Here is a 15,794-nt window from a genome sequence, read left to right as displayed (position 1 = left end):
AATTAATTTTCACAGCAAGCAACTGACAAGCAGAAATATTTCGTTGAAAGAGACTGAGTGCCTCCTTCTGTTACTTAATCTGAGTTAAATGAAATGATTTTCCTGTGTCTCTGAGGAAAGCTGGCGGGGATAAGAATTTTTTGGCAGGTGAGTTGAGACACCTGAGAGTAATAATGCTAGAACAGCACAGACTAGTAATATGGAGAAGAGAAGATTACAACAAACATTCTATAGAGTTGACTGCTGTTGACTTCTTCAGCATATAGATGAACTTTACTAAATACTATAGATGAATAAGTAGCTACTGATTCTGGTTCTTCTGGTTTCTCTGCTTGTCCTCCCCAAGAGATGCTTTATTTGGTAGAATTGTAAAACAGTTCAGAGTTCTTTTGTCCCTGGAACCTGAGCAGTTGCATCTTTTATAACTTGCACTGTCAGTGTTGGTTGCTTTGTGTTTCAGTAAAGGAAAGAAAACCTAGGGAAAAGGAAGCCATTTCCTTTGAGGTTTTAAGGGGGGAAAAAAGTTGCATTCTGTAGAGCTTTGAACAAGCCAAACAGAACCCTGAGTGCCAACTGCCCTGAGAACAGGCAGGAAGATTAGTCACAACTTTGAGAAGCTTGAATCACATATCTGGCTGTTTTCCTTTTCCTACCCCTCCTCACTCCTTGTTTGAGTATTGTCTAGACATATACTCAACAGATCTAATTATCGCAGTTGTCATCTTTAAAACTTTACATTTTGTTATAATTTTAGATTTACAGACAAGTTGCAAAGATAGTAGAGAGAGTTCCTGTATACTCTTCACCCAGTGTCCTCTAATATTAAAATGTTACATAACCAGGGTTTCAAAAAATAAGAAATTAACATTAGTGCAATACTATTAATGGACTGTAGACTTTATTTGGATTTCATCAGTTGTACTTTTTCTGTTTCAAGATCCTTCAATCCAGGATACTGTGTTGCATTTAGTATCATCTTTAATATGGTTTTCTTCTTTTCCCCTAACAGGCTGGAATTCTCTTCTTTGAGGATGTGTACAATGCTATAACAATTTGTCAAATGTATCTTATGAGAAAAATTAGCAAAAGGTTTTACATCTATGATAGATACATTTTAGAGGGACAAAAGAGGGGGAGAGTATTCTGAGTATTTTTGAATAACCTAATATAGGGTAACCATTAACCTATATTAGGCTATTTTAAAACTGAGGTATTTTACATATGCCACATTTCATAAAATTAAATAATTCTAAGATGAAAAAGACTAGACCTCTTTTATGACAGTATGGACACCTGTCTCTTGGCTCCCTGTATAATACTGGTTTTCCTCATTTATAAATTGAGGCTATGAGACAAGTACACAGCCATATTATAAGGTAGAATATGACTAATCCCTTATGTGTCATAAAGTGCTCAGGAATTGGAAGGAGGATGTAATTATTTCCTAGAATGCTTTATGCAGAGGATATTCATACATTCAGAACCTTTACTATGTGCTGAGCAATGTGGTAGGCCTTATGGTGGGACCTTTATGAGGTTATTTGTGCTGGAATAGCGTTTCCATAATCTTCCCACTGGGCAAATGAATCTTTGTTCTGGGGAAAAGATTGTTAAAAGAATGTATGTTCTTGGATGTAGTGTTTTGCTCTGCTTAAGTATTCTGATTTATTTAACACATTAAGGATTTCTCAGCTAGTTATTTTTTAACTTCTGAGAATATTATTTATAACATTCCTGGTATATATCTGGAATGGTTAAAAGAAATGATGTAAAAACAAACAATTCAGAAAACCTAAATAAACCAATATCATTTTCACTCAGCAGTATTTATACCACAAAGATACATTACACATAATTTCCACAAGCCTCACAGACCCTTATGACCCTCATAACAAAACTGAAATGAACTGGGATAGGGAATAAAGAGGAATTTTGGGTTGTTTTTGGCATTTTAGTAATGAAATCCTCAATTTCATATATATTTGATTTATATATCAAGCAGTCCTTCCATCTGAGCCTCCTGAATAGCTAGGACTACAGATGTGAACCAACATGTCTGGCTAATTTTTGAATTTTTGTAGAGATAAGATCTCCCTATGTTGTCCAGGCTGCTAAAGATATTTTTAAAGTGAGAATAAAGATAGCTAATCTTAACAAAAATATGCTTTGATATCAAAAATCTTACTTTACTCTCTTAATGTCACAGGAATTTTGAAGAATACCAGGATGTGTTATTGAAAAATACACTTAAAATACTTTAAATACACTTGAAGTGATCTTTTTTCAATTTCTGAATATGAAGATTTTCAAATGTACAAGAAAATTGAAAGAATGCTTCACCTAGATTCCACTCTTTTGAACCTTTTTGAAAAATCACATTTGTTTCAACTATATAAAGATGCATGGTATTTATCTGTACATACTCTGTCTCTCTCACACACATATCTGACTCAGTTGACAGTATGTTGCAAACATTATGACACATCACCCTTTAAATGCTGCAGGCAATATTTTAAATTTGTCTGTTGGTACATTTGGAGAAGGAGTTGTTTTTCAAAATATATGTTGGGATAGGTGATTCTGATGGCCATTCCAAGTTAACAGTCACTGTACTGGGAGGTCTGTTATTTGTGAATGCCTGAAAACATGTTATTATTTCCTACTTAGGTTCTAGTTTAACTCGTCTCCCTTTTTCAGCAGTGAAGAAATTGCTGAGTAACTGATTCTGGCAATAATTTATACTTTTATGGTATTGATAATAATATAACTTATATAGTGCTTTTTACCCAGTATAGTATATTTCTGGAGCATTTCACCCTTAAGTTAAAAATCCTTTGTTAAGTATTTGTCATGAAAATAATACGAGTTGTAGAAATTATTCCAGACAGTAGTTAAGTATATATACTCCAAAATATAAGTCTGCTGTTCTCTATCATCCACCCTACCAGTTCACACGCCTCAGAGATAATGGTTGTTACCTCTAGGTAGTGTATATATACAAACATATATTCATATATGTATGTACTCAAAACAGCCAATGGGGTTATACTGTGTTGCAGGTTCCACTGAAGTACATGTAACTCTTCTTCATTTTTTGAACCATTTGTAGAGTAACTCGTTGTATAAATTATTAGTTCCCTGGTGGGGGACATTTAGGTCATTACCTTTTTTTTTTTTTTGCTAGTACAAACAATGCTGGGCAACGCAGTAGTGAACACTTATGTATATAAGACTTGTGGGATTTGTAGCATTAGTTTATAAAAATTACTGGGTCAATTGGTATGCACATTTAAAATCAAACTAGATGTTGACAAATAATACCTCAAACAAATCTACCAATTTATATTCTCTCCAGTATGTGAAAGGATCTGTTTCCTTTTGTTTGTACCAACATTGGTTATTATGAATCTTTCTCAATGTGGTAGTGTAAAATGGCATCTTGTTTTAATCTATGTTTCCTTAATCATGAATTCTTTATCTTTTCATGTGCTTAGTAGACACACACACATCTTTTTTCTTTTAACTGCCGTTTGTATATTTTGTCCTTTTTTGAAACGTTGTTTTTCTAAGTGATTTGTGAGAGTTATTTGTATATATAAAAATTAGTTATTGTGGTTTATTAAAGATTTCCCCTATTTTTATTATATAACCTTAAAATATATAGTATTCACATTTACCAATTTTCTCCATGCTATAAAATTCTCCCATATTAAAGGTTTGTAAAAAATTCATGTTTTCATCTAATACCTATTAAAGGCTTGTAAGAAAAAATCCATGTTTTTGTCTAATACCTATTAAAGATTTTTTTAAAAATTCATGTTTTCTTCCAATACTTTTAAAATATGGCAATAAATTTGCATGATTAAAAACCAACAAAACTCCAAAAGATGATGAAAGGTTCTCTACCTGCACATGATCCTCCTGTTGTCTACTCGTGTACCACCTCCCACAAGAAACCACTATGAACAGTTTCTTGTGAATCCCACTGTAGCATAAAGATGAAAATTCAAATATATCTGTCTGCCTGTCCCCTACCATACTAGTGTATATACTGGTTCCCCCACCCCCAACTTAATATATCTTAAACATCTGTCCGTCGGTAGCTAAGGGCTTCTTGAGTTATTTATTTATTTATTTTGAGACGGAGTCTCGCTCTGTCCCCCAGGCTGTAGTACAGTGACGCCATCTCGGCTCACTGCAAACTCCGCCTCCTGGGTTCACACCATTCTGTTGCCTCAGCCTCCCTAGTATCTGGGAATACAGGTGCCCGCCACCATGCCTGGCTAATTTTTTGTATTTTTTAGTAGAGACGGGGTTTCACCGTGTTAGCTAGGATGGTCTTGATCTGACCTTGTGATCCACCCACCTCGGCCTCCCAAAGTTCTGGGATTACAGGTGTGAGCCACCGTGCCCGGCCTTCTTGAGTTATTTTAATAGTGAATAGTATTCCATTGCTTGGATGTATTATTTAACCTGTTGCCTGCTGACAGATTTTTTTTTAACTGCTGTTGCTAACACAAAACATGCTGCAGTAAATAATTTGCACAGTCATTTCACATGTGTCCACGTATATTATTAAGATAAATTCCTATACATATGATTGCTTTATCAAAGGGTTAATACTTCTGCAGTTTTGAAAGATACTGCCTAGGCTGGGCACTGTAGCTCACCCCTGTAATCCCAGCACTTTGGGAGGCCGAGGCAGGCAGATTGCTTGAGTCCAGGAGTTCGAGACTAGCCTGGTCACTATGGGGAAACCCTGTCTCTACAAAAAAATTACCTGGTCACGTTGGCATGTGCATGTAGTCCCAGCTACTTGGGAGGCTGCGGTGGGAGGATTGACTGAGCCTGGGAGGTCAAGACTATAGTGAGCTGAGATTAGCCTGGGTGACACAAAGTGAGACTGTCTCAAAAGAAAAAAAACAAACAAAACAAAACAAAAAAACCCTACCAAATTGCCCTCCAGATATTTTAAAATAAACCTTGTTTTAGAATGCATAGAAAAGTCTCAAAGATAGTGCAGAGAGATCCCATATACACTGCATCCGATTTCTCCTCTTGTTAACATCTTAGATTACTGTGGTGCATTTGTCACAACCAGTGAGCCAATAGTGATACATCATTATTAACTTAAAGTTCATACTTTATTCAGATTTCTTTAGTTTTCACTTAATGTCCTTTTTGTGTTAGGTTCCATCCAAAACTTTTGATTTTAATTTATTTATTTTGAACTAGTCACCTTATATAACTAGCTTATTCCATTTTATTTTATTTATTTTATTTTATTATGTTTGACACTGGATCTAATTCTCTCATCCAGGCTGGAGTGCATGGTGTGATCATGGTTCACCACAGCCTCCACTTCTCTGGGCTCAGGTGACCCTCCCACCTCAGCCTCCTGAGTAGCTGGGCTGTAAGCACACACCCCACCACGCCTGGGTAATTTTTGTATTTTTTGTAAAGACAGGGTTTTGCTATGTTGCCCAGCTGGTCTTGAGCTCCTGAGCTCAAGCAATCCACCCATGTCAGCCTCCCAAACTGCTTGTTGGGATTACAGGCATGAGCCACTGCTCCTGGCCTGAACTAGTTTATTCTTACATTGTTGTGTTGATTTTAAAGACATTTTCAGATATGCAATTATATTTGTAAATAACAGTTTTCACTTCTGTTTTTTTTTTTTTTTTTTTAAACTTGAGACTTTGTCTCACTCTGTTGTCCAGACAGGAGTGCAGTGGTGCGATCTCAGCTCACTGCAACCTCCGCCTCCTGGATTCAGGTGATTCTCCTGCCTCAGACTCCCCAGTAGCTGGGATTACAGGTGTGTGCCACAACGTCTATCTAATTTTTGTATTTTTAGTAGAGATGAGGTTTTGCCATGTTGGCCAGGCTGGTCTTGGACTCCTGACCTCAAGTGATCTGCCCGCTTCAGCCTCCCAAAGTGCTAGGATTACAAGCATGAGCCACGAAGCCTGGCCTGCTTTTTTATCTTATGTAATTGTTTTGCATAGTACTTTTACATCTTTATGTCTGTGTTAAATAATGTTGAAAATGAAGACAGCCTTGTCTAGTTCCTTACTTTAATGGGAATTCTAGTGTTTTGCTGTCAAGCATACTGTTTTTGTTTGAAAAATAGATTCTTTTTCCCCCCATTTTACAGAAATATTTCTCTATTCATTTTCTAGTGACTTCTGGTCATTCAGTATCAGACTAATATTTACCTTTGTATTCTGAGGGCTCACAAATCCTACCTTCCTTTTTTTTTTTTTTTTTTTTTTTTTTTTTTGTTTAATGTAGCTCATCTTTGGTTGCCCTGAACTGTATCTACTCAGGTCTTTTTATTTGCTTCTCTTAATTTTGTCACTACACTGCTTAAACATTATTAAAAATATCAAATATTTATTGTGGTGTTATATACCCATGCACCATATGCTTTCATACGTTCTCATTTAATCCTCATCATAGCCTTGTGAGATGAAGATACTGTAAATCCCCCTTTACAGAGGACAGAGGCTCCTAGGGGTTAAATCACTGGCTCATGTTTACATAGATTGCCCCTGCCATTTTTTTCCTTTTGACCTCAGGATCACCGCCTTAGCCACCTTCCATCACCCTCCACCATCATACAAGATGCTTCTTTCGGATTAGTCTGCATTTGAAAGCCTACCTGTGATTGATTTGACATGAACTGAGCATCTCCTGATCTTTTTCAGTGTGTTCTGGATTCAGACCTCTCAGAACTGTCCTTCCCATCTCCATCTAGTTATATCCTTAATCTTGGCTCTCCTTCTTGATCAACATATTATGTGAATACAGTGGAAGTCCATTTAGTATAGTGTTCTCCCAGGGATTTAGTTATGGTTCTTGTATATACTTAAAGTGAGATAATTTGTCTCACTGATCATTTGGGGCCAGGGTTAGTCTTGTTCTATGGCACACATTATAAATGAATTTCATTAAACTTTTATGTGCTTTCACTTATGGGTCTAATGTGGGGTTCTTTCCTTGCTGTGCTTGTATCAGATACTCTTGCCATTCTCCTGCCGTCACACCTCCTCCTTCACTCTTGCTACAGAGATGCAGCATTTACAGTCTGTGTATATCCGGTCCATTCCAGTTCATTATGAACAAAATTTGTACTGTAGTCCTCATGAATATGTAAATAGCAGCAAGAGAAGCAATTGCTGCCACTTAGGTGCATGTTTCAAGGAATGTAAAACCTCTTTTGGGAGATTTTAACCTAACCTTGAAACAACAGTGCTGTGGGCCTGTAGTGGGTAGAAACCAAGGGGGTTTTAAACCTCCCATAATGCACACGACAGCTCCCCACACCAAAGGATCGTCTGGCTTAAAGTGTCAACCGTGCCCACAGCGAGGAACATTGCCCCAGAGTTTACCTTCTTAGTGGGTGTGGTGTTACCCTCAAGGGGGCAGAAATTAGCTCTTGAAGGATGCATGTGTGAGAAAAATATCTTACTCTTTTTACATATAAAGTACAGATGTACATGCAGCACATACAACTATGCAGTGTATCTGGTATTAAAATTTCACAGGGAGCATGGTTAGGAAAAGAATGTCTGAAAAGGCTACTTAGGAGGACAATAATGAAGAAAATGGGTGAGAAACACTGCATTGGAGGGAGACAGTATAGTTTAGTGCTTAAAAACGCAGGCTGTGGAGTCAGACTGGGTATCGCTTTACTTTCTGCTGCTTACCAGCTGTGGGCATATGACTTCATAGCCTCAGTTTTCTCATCTTTAAAATGAAGATAATAACAGTACTTTCTTTAAAGGATTGTGGCAACATAATCCAATGTATGTAGTACTTGGTAAAACACTAAATTTGTCATTCTCCTCAGAAGCTCAAAGAGAGAAAGGATCATGTTTATTTCTGTATTATCATTCCTTAGTAGAATATCTGAGACTTAATAGGTGTTCAGTAAATTGTTGCGTGAATGGATCATGCTCCTGTTCTTTAAGTGTGTCTTAGTTGCCTTTATGGTGGTGGTAGGATATGCTCTTCTACATTTTTAAATTTTTTTCTGTTAGGCATCTTTCACATTTACTTCACCTTAAATATAGTATGTTAAACATGCGTAATTGTAGTACTTTTGTTTAAAGGTAGGAATGGATTATACAGCATGCAACACCATCATTCTGTTTCAAGCAAATTGAGCTCAGGGCAAGTGTGATGGAAATGATATATGGGTTCTGGTAATGCTCTTATGAGAGCTAATATACTTTTTAAAGTTTATATATCTTACTGATTTTCGTTCTCTTTTTTTTTTGTGGAGCGGGGGATGGTGTCTCACTCTGTTGCCCAGGCTGGAGTGCAGTGGTGCGATCTTGGCTCCCTGCAACCTCTGCTTCCCGGATTCAAGCGATTCTCCTGCCTCAGCCTCCCGAGTAGTTGAGATTATAGGCGTGCACCACCAAGTCTCACTAATTTTTGTATTTTTAGTAGAGACGGTTTCACCATGTTGGCCAGGCTGGTCTCGAACTCATGACCTCAAGTGATCCTCCCACCTTGGCCTCCCAAAGTGCTGGCATTGCAGGCATGAGCCACTGTACCCAGCCTGATGTTCATTCTTGTGTTAGGAATTCAGCTTGAGGTTTCTTCTACTAAATGTTAGTAAAACAGAAAAGAATATAAGCAAAATAGTTTTTGATCTAATTTTTTTGTGTATTAATATTTCATTTAAAAATATTTATTTTTACTTAATTCTCGTAGTTTGACTCTTCCTTTGGCCTAATACTTCTGTTATTGAATTATTTTGATTCTTAAAAGCCTTGTGTTGTTGCTTATTTTGTGCTTGCTTATTATACTACGTCTATAAGCGTATAGTTATACTTTTATATAGGAACAAGGAGAATCTCATTGTTTTTAATGTATTTGCTCATAAGGTAATCCCATTAAATGTATCCTGAACTGGCATTTTGTGAGGTATGTTAAAACAATAACCTAGCTGTTATTCTTCGGAATTGCAATGTCATGTTGACAGAATTTGTTAGTGAATACTTTTACTTATTGTGAATCCTGAAAAACTGTTGCAATAGAATGTATCAGAAACAAATGGGAGAAAGAGATAGGTCAAGCTATTTAAGCTGGACTTGCTATGAGACAGCTGTGGTCCTCATATTTACCATCTAGAAATTCAGTGTTTATCAATTTACTTAGGGATTTACTTAGACTGATAAATAAAAGAGTGATTTATACAGTAAAATATTGTTACTAATTTACAAAAGGAGATATTAAGATAGTTCCTAGTACAGGGCACCTTTTCCTTTTTCCAGAATGGTTAGGTTTACTCAGAAAATCACATATAAATCAAAACATTGTTAGTGCCTCTCAAGTTATATTCTTATATAGCCATTCTTTCAGTTTTTATTTTGGGAATTTTGGGGTAAAGAATGGCATGCAATCTCCAGATGATACCAACTGGATAATACTGGGAGACAAATCTGTACCAGACTATTTAATATGCATACATACCTCTACCTTTCTGCTTTATTTTTATAACCAGCTATAATTCTGAGACATAGCAGTTTTTAAAAAAATTACACTTTTGGCTTGCTGCTACTTGATGGTTTGAGAACAGGTACCTAATCTCATCAGAAAACCATTTCAACACATAGGATAGGATGAGTTAGTTTTGTATAAGGTTTTTGTGAGTCACTATTTTTATCTATAAAGTTTAGATTGTTGGGTATGTTGTGTTCTGGGGCCTATCTCTTTGTTACCTTCATTTTTGAAAAATTTCAAAGTGTGCTATCTTTAACAAATTCTTCTAGATAGGAATTGTTTGGATACCTTTTTGGGATTACATGAAAATTATTACTTCTTTTGTTCTCTGCAGTAATCTAAAGATGCTTTTGGAAACTAGGGGAAAGCTCTGCTGTACATTCAGTGTTTTTTTTTCCCCCTTACCGTCTTGCTCTTGTTTTGAAGCATTCTATCTCTAGTCTACCATATGACTTTATGTATTTGATTATTAGGCTAGGTGCCCCCTAACCCAAAAGTATCCCTCAGCCAAGAAAGGATTCTATTATCTGACTCATTACAAAGTCTTTTGTATTACTTGCCACTTGCCCAGTTACTGTTTTTCTTTTTTTTTTTTTTTTTTTGAGACGGAGTCTCACTCTGTCGCCCAGGCTGGAGTGCAGTGGCCGGATCTCAGCTCACTGCAAGCTCCGCCTCCTGGGTTCACGCCATTCTCCTGCCTCAGCCTCCCCAGTAGCTGGGACTACAGGCGCCCGCCACCTCGCCTGGCTAATTTTTTGTATTTTTTAGTAGAAACAGGGTTTCACCGTGTTAGCCAGCATGGTCTCGATCTCCTGACCTCGTGATCCGCCCGTCTCGGCCTCCCAAAGTGCTGGGATTACAGGCTTGAGCCACCGCGCCCGGCCTACTGTTTTTCATCCAGTTGTTTTTTTATGTGTTTGTAGCAACATGACTTGATTTTTAAACAGTTTTTAAAAATTAAGCATAGCTAATTGTAACTGTTACTAGGATTATAACTTAATAATTTGCAAGTGTTGGATGTTGTAATAAATTGTTAAAGATTAAGTTAAAAAGTAGCTTATGGAGATAAGAATATGTACTTATGTGATGAGTGAAAAAAAGAACAGTTGTTCTAGTTAAGTACACATGGACATTTGGATACACAGAACTCCTAGGAACAGCATCATACATACATTCAGAAAGTGTGAGAACTCAAACTTATACTGAAATGATGATGTAGATGTGCTATGTAAACTTGGGTTAGATAACTCATAATGACTTCTGTGATGATGAAACTTCTGTTGCTAAAAATATGTGAATAAATTGGACAAAATCATTTCATGAAATAGAGTAGAAAAGATATACGTAACATTTTAATTATGAGGACATTGACTTTCATGACAATTTATAGATTCAAATTGTATAAATGATTTTCTTTCTTTAAATAAAAGCATAGGAAAAATCCTATAATGTACATAAAATTATTTTAGTCCCTCAGTATACATCCTCACATTTATTTGTTGGGTTCTTTCTTTATCCCTTCTTTTTTATGTCTGTGCCCTTTCTTCTCATGCGTGTGTGTGTGTATGTGTGTGTATGTATGTTTTTAAGGGACAAGGTCTACCTATGTTGCTTAGGCTGGAGTGCAGTGGCTGTTCACAGGTATAGTCATAGGACACTGCAACCTTGAACTTTTGGGCTCAAGCAATCCTCCCACCTCAGCCTTCCAAAGAGCTAGGGCTACAGGCGAATGTCACTGTACCTGGCTTCATATGGATCAAGCTGCTCATCTCTAGCTCCTGGCATAGTGACTTCTGCCCCGAGTAATAGACTCAATACCTGTTGCCAATGACTTGCATGTATTATACTACTTTAGTCTCTTTTCAGCTGGGTGATGTGGCATAAATTTTGACTGTTACCTCCCTAAGAAGAGCATTCTATTGTAGCTAAAAATGTAAATATTAATACAAATGTAGGTTATGGAGTGACATAAACAGATTTTTAAAAGATATATACAGATTTTTAAAAAAGATAGTATCTATTATTTTTAATTATTCTATTTATATTAAAATATTTATGTAGCAGACATTTGCAGAAATATGGGTAGGCTCAAGTTCCAGTAGCTCACTTGTAAACCAGTTGCCTTTAGGGAAAATGCACTGTGAGTTTGTTACACAGGTTCCCAGCTGGCCCTCTGAAATTAGTTTGACCTTGTGTAGTTAGCTCAATAGAATATTATGTTTTGGTTTGTTTTTTTTCCTATGGGAAAGTATGCCTGAATCTCAACATGGAGAGTACTTTTCTCCCTTTCCTCTGCAGCTCCATCCTCTGAAAGGAGACTTCTAACTGGAATGCTTTACCTCAATCCCCAAAGAATACTGTGGCAAGAGGGCTAAATCCCTGGAGCCATGGCTGTTGATATCAGCGCCTTTTCTGAGTCCTTTAGGGGCAGCTTGTATATGGAAAACTGTAAGCCTTATTAAAAACATTCATATTCTTTCTGATCCCTCTTAATTAACATTTTCTAAATTTATAGGCAATATTTGAATACTAAGCCCTTCTTTCTCCCTTCTCCCCAACATTCTCTCCATCCACCAAAAATGAAAGGTGGGACAGCTATGGAACTGAATTGCAAACACTGCAGGAATTAACTTGCCCATTTTCTCTGGGAAAAAGCCAAAGGGGGTTTTTCTATCATTGTGAATAAGTGGAGGTGTTCCCAACTCCCCACCCCTTCAGGTGTACCAGTAGAAAAGCTAAAACTTGAGGCCAATTGGCCATCTTAGAGCTTTACAAAAAAATGGTTAATTCTTTTTCCCCTTAGTACTTTGCCCACAATGTAAACAGCCATAGGATGGACTGATTTTTAGGCAGACAGTAGAAGCTAGCACTCCTATTGTTGTAAATGTTTAGTTTTCATCTCCTGAAAGAGTGTTAAGAAAAGTTAGTCCAGATATATTGATGGATGGAACTTACAATTTAGGATAGGATTAGTGTGTGTGTGTGTGTGTGTGTGTGTGTGTGTGTGTGTGTGTGTGTGTTTTCCCCATGTCTAGGGCATAAGGTATACTGCTTTCAAATTCTGCTAATTTTTGTCTTTATCTGCCAGATTTTTTGGGTATTATTTAATTTTTAGTTCCTTTTCTACAAGATACTATTAGCAGAACAGACAGAACTGTAAAGCCAAAAAAATAAAGTTTAAGTTCAGTTTTTCTCAATAAATATGCTAGTGATTATTTCTGCCATAGCTCACTAGGAGCACTGTTTTCTTACCTTGGTAGTTGGGAACATTCAGAGATCTCAAACCACACAAAGAGAAACATGGATTTAAGAATAATCTAGGGCCGGGCATGGTGGCTCACACCTGTAATCTCAGCACTTTGGGAGGCCAAGGCGGGCAGATCACCTGAGGTTGGGAGTTCCAGACCAGCCTGACCAACATGGAGAAACCCTGTCTCTACTAAAAATACAAAATTAGCTGGGTATGTTGGCGCATGCCTGTAATCCCTGCTACTCGGGAGGCTGAGGAAGGAGAATCGCTTGAACCTGGGAGGCGGAGGTTGTGGTGAGCCGAGATCGCACCATTGCACTCCATCCAGCCAGGGCAACAAGAGTGAAACTCTATCTCAAAAACAAAAGCAAAGAAGCAAAAACAAAAAGAATAATCGAATAATCTAAATAAATTTAGTGTTTTAAATTTGGAAACAAAACTTACTCAACTTTTTCTAATGGCTGGATATGAAACTATAGTATATTATAAGGCAGCAAAGTACAGCTTCCGGGGAGGGACAATTGTATTTATTTGTTATACATTTATAGCTAAACGTTTTGAGGAAAAACATCTAGTATAAGGAGATGTGAAGAAATGTCAACTTTTGGGTATCTTTGTGTTTTGAAAGGGTGATCTAGATGGTTTTGTTTTTACTTTCTATGATTTTTCTTACAATTAATCTACCTTTTTAGAGAGACCGTAAGACACAGGCTTTGTGTTTGAATCTATTTTTAAATTTTTCTTTTATTGTGCTGACAGACTTTGTTCCTAGTCCCTAGTAAGTTATCTTTTATGTCAAATAGTGACATGTCTATTGAAGTTTTTATTATTTTTCTAGGGATTTTTATGGAACCAATTGCATTTTTTACAATAATCCTAAACCATTGTTTTCTAGTGTAAACTGACATTTTCTGACTGAGGGGGAAGAGACCAAAAAACATAAAGGTATAATCCAAAATTGTAAAACTACTTAAAAAAATAATTATAATTATTTTGCTTGGAGAGCAAGCTAGAGGAGCTGTTTTCAGAATTTTGTTACTTTTGTTACTAAATGCCAGGATGAATGTGCCTTGATTTCATCCATTATGAAAGAGCAATTACTGGCCTATGTTTACTAGCAGCTAGTTTGCTTTACTGTTGGAAGAAACTGGTGGTGTTGGCAGTGATAGATTTGTAGTTGGCGTGTATGAAGGAGAAGAGCTTGATGACCTTTTGTTCGGGTTGTTGGTTAGAGAAGAAAAGAATTTTTCATTTAGAGTAGAGATCAGCAAACTATGGCCCATGGAGGTTTTTGTATGCCCCATTAGCTAAGAATTATTTTTACATTTTTAATGCTTGAAAAAAAATTCAACAGAAGTAGTATTTTGTGATGTGTGAGAATTATATGAAATTTGGATTTATGTCTATAAATAAGGTTTTATTGGAACATGGTATGTTCATTTATTTATATATCTATGGCTTCTTTTACGCTATAACAGTAGAGTTGAGTAGTTACAACAGATCATCTACAAACCGAAGTATATGTTGTTTGGCCCTAAGAGAAAAGTTTGCTGACTCCTGACTGTGTAGCCAAACTGCTCTCTAATGTCTGGTTTTGTGCCTTAGCTTCCCTATCTTGAAAATGGGAAGAATAATAGAGCCATGAGGTGATTGTGAGGGCTAAGTGAGTTAGTATACTTAAAGCACTTAAAAATGTACCTTGCACATCATAATCACTAAGTATTAGAAGTTAGTTGACATTAAGTGTTAGACTTAATTGATAATCACTTTGTAACATAGACTGGAAAAGATGCATTGAAATTCATTCTGATGGAGAACAACTACACGTGTATTAAGGAAGCAGTCTTTGGCTACAGTGTGCTTCCAGATCTTGAGCCAGTGGTGAAGGAGATAATGAAAGTTATTAATCTAAAACAAAGCCTTTACATTGCCGCACAAGGAAAGGAGTATGTATAAAAGATTGCACTTTTTCACCATGCAAAGTGGTAGCCATAGGGGAAAATTATTCACTTGCATTTTTAAATGAAATAATAAGGTTACCTAATGACTGTGATAATTCTGGTATGACCATTTCTGTGATGCCAAGTGGCATTTTCAAGAGTCCTATCAGAAATGTATTTGGCATCTTGAATAGCTTGAACCTATCATTCCTGGATGAAATTGCGCAATTTTTAGTGTTAAGGATAAGCTGTCAGAGTTTAAGAAGACTAAACTGTGGGATAAATGGCTCGGTTTCCTAGCTTGTTTCTCAACATTTTGTTTTCTTTCCTTACTGGAGAGAAAACAAAGTGAAATATTTATCCATCTAGCTTAAAAAAATTGTGGTAAAAAAACACATAATATAAAGTTTATTATCTTAACCATTTAAAAAATATTTTTTTCAGAGACAGGGTCTCACTATGTTGCCTGGGCTAGACTTGAACTCCTGGGCTCAATTGATCCTCCCCGCTCAGCCTCCTGTGAATAGCTGGGATTACAGTCATAACCACTGGGTACAGACATTTTAACCATTTTTAAGTGTACTCTTCAGTAGTGTCAGTCTTAAGAATATTCACATTGAAATTACTCAAGTCTCTAGGAAATTCCAGACTTTCCCAGAACTTCTTGCTTGCCTTGGGCTTGAAAAAATAAAACATTAAAGTAGTCAAATTTATAGAAACATAAAGTAGATGGTGGTTGCCAGGGGATGGGGAAAGGAAGTTGTTGTTTAATAGATAGAGGGTTTCAGTTTTGTAAAATGAAAACGTTCTGCAGATAGGTTGCATGACAATGTGAATCACAATTACAGGAAGGGTTTATAATCTATTATGATCTGCTGGTAATATTATCAGCTGCTCTAGAATCAGGTGAGAGTCCAGTGAAGTAATCCAAGTAGAGTAGAGAATAAGTTTAAGTCACCAGACAGACCAGTGTGTGTCTATGCACTTTTACCCCCTTTGGGAAAGGTTAAACTGTTACAGCACAGCTGGCCTTTGTCACCCAGAAACCTCAAGAATAATCACTGACAGGGCTTATGCATTTAAAT

The 15,794-nt window shown here is 36.7% G+C and overlaps 1 protein-coding gene across 8 annotated transcripts in view; it reads left to right on the top strand.

The window, feature by feature from the left end:
* PCNX1 (pecanex 1) overlaps window positions 1-15,794 on the top strand; it is a 203,654-nt gene that overhangs the window by 11,629 nt on the left and 176,231 nt on the right. Inside the window, exon 2 of one of the 8 annotated variants that reach the window (XM_009211863.4) lies at window positions 16-147. The exons of the other annotated variants lie outside the window; for them this stretch is intronic. The gene's annotated coding sequence lies outside the window, so the exon portion shown is untranslated. The remainder of the gene's footprint in view (window positions 1-15; window positions 148-15,794) is intronic. 8 annotated transcript variants of the gene reach the window in all.

The sequence above is a fragment of the Papio anubis genome, chromosome 7 (assembly GCF_008728515.1).
Source record: "Papio anubis isolate 15944 chromosome 7, Panubis1.0, whole genome shotgun sequence".
NCBI lineage: Eukaryota > Metazoa > Chordata > Mammalia > Primates > Cercopithecidae > Papio > Papio anubis.
The sequence above is the reverse complement of the archived record's forward strand: the minus strand, read 5'-3'. Positions and strand labels throughout refer to the sequence as shown.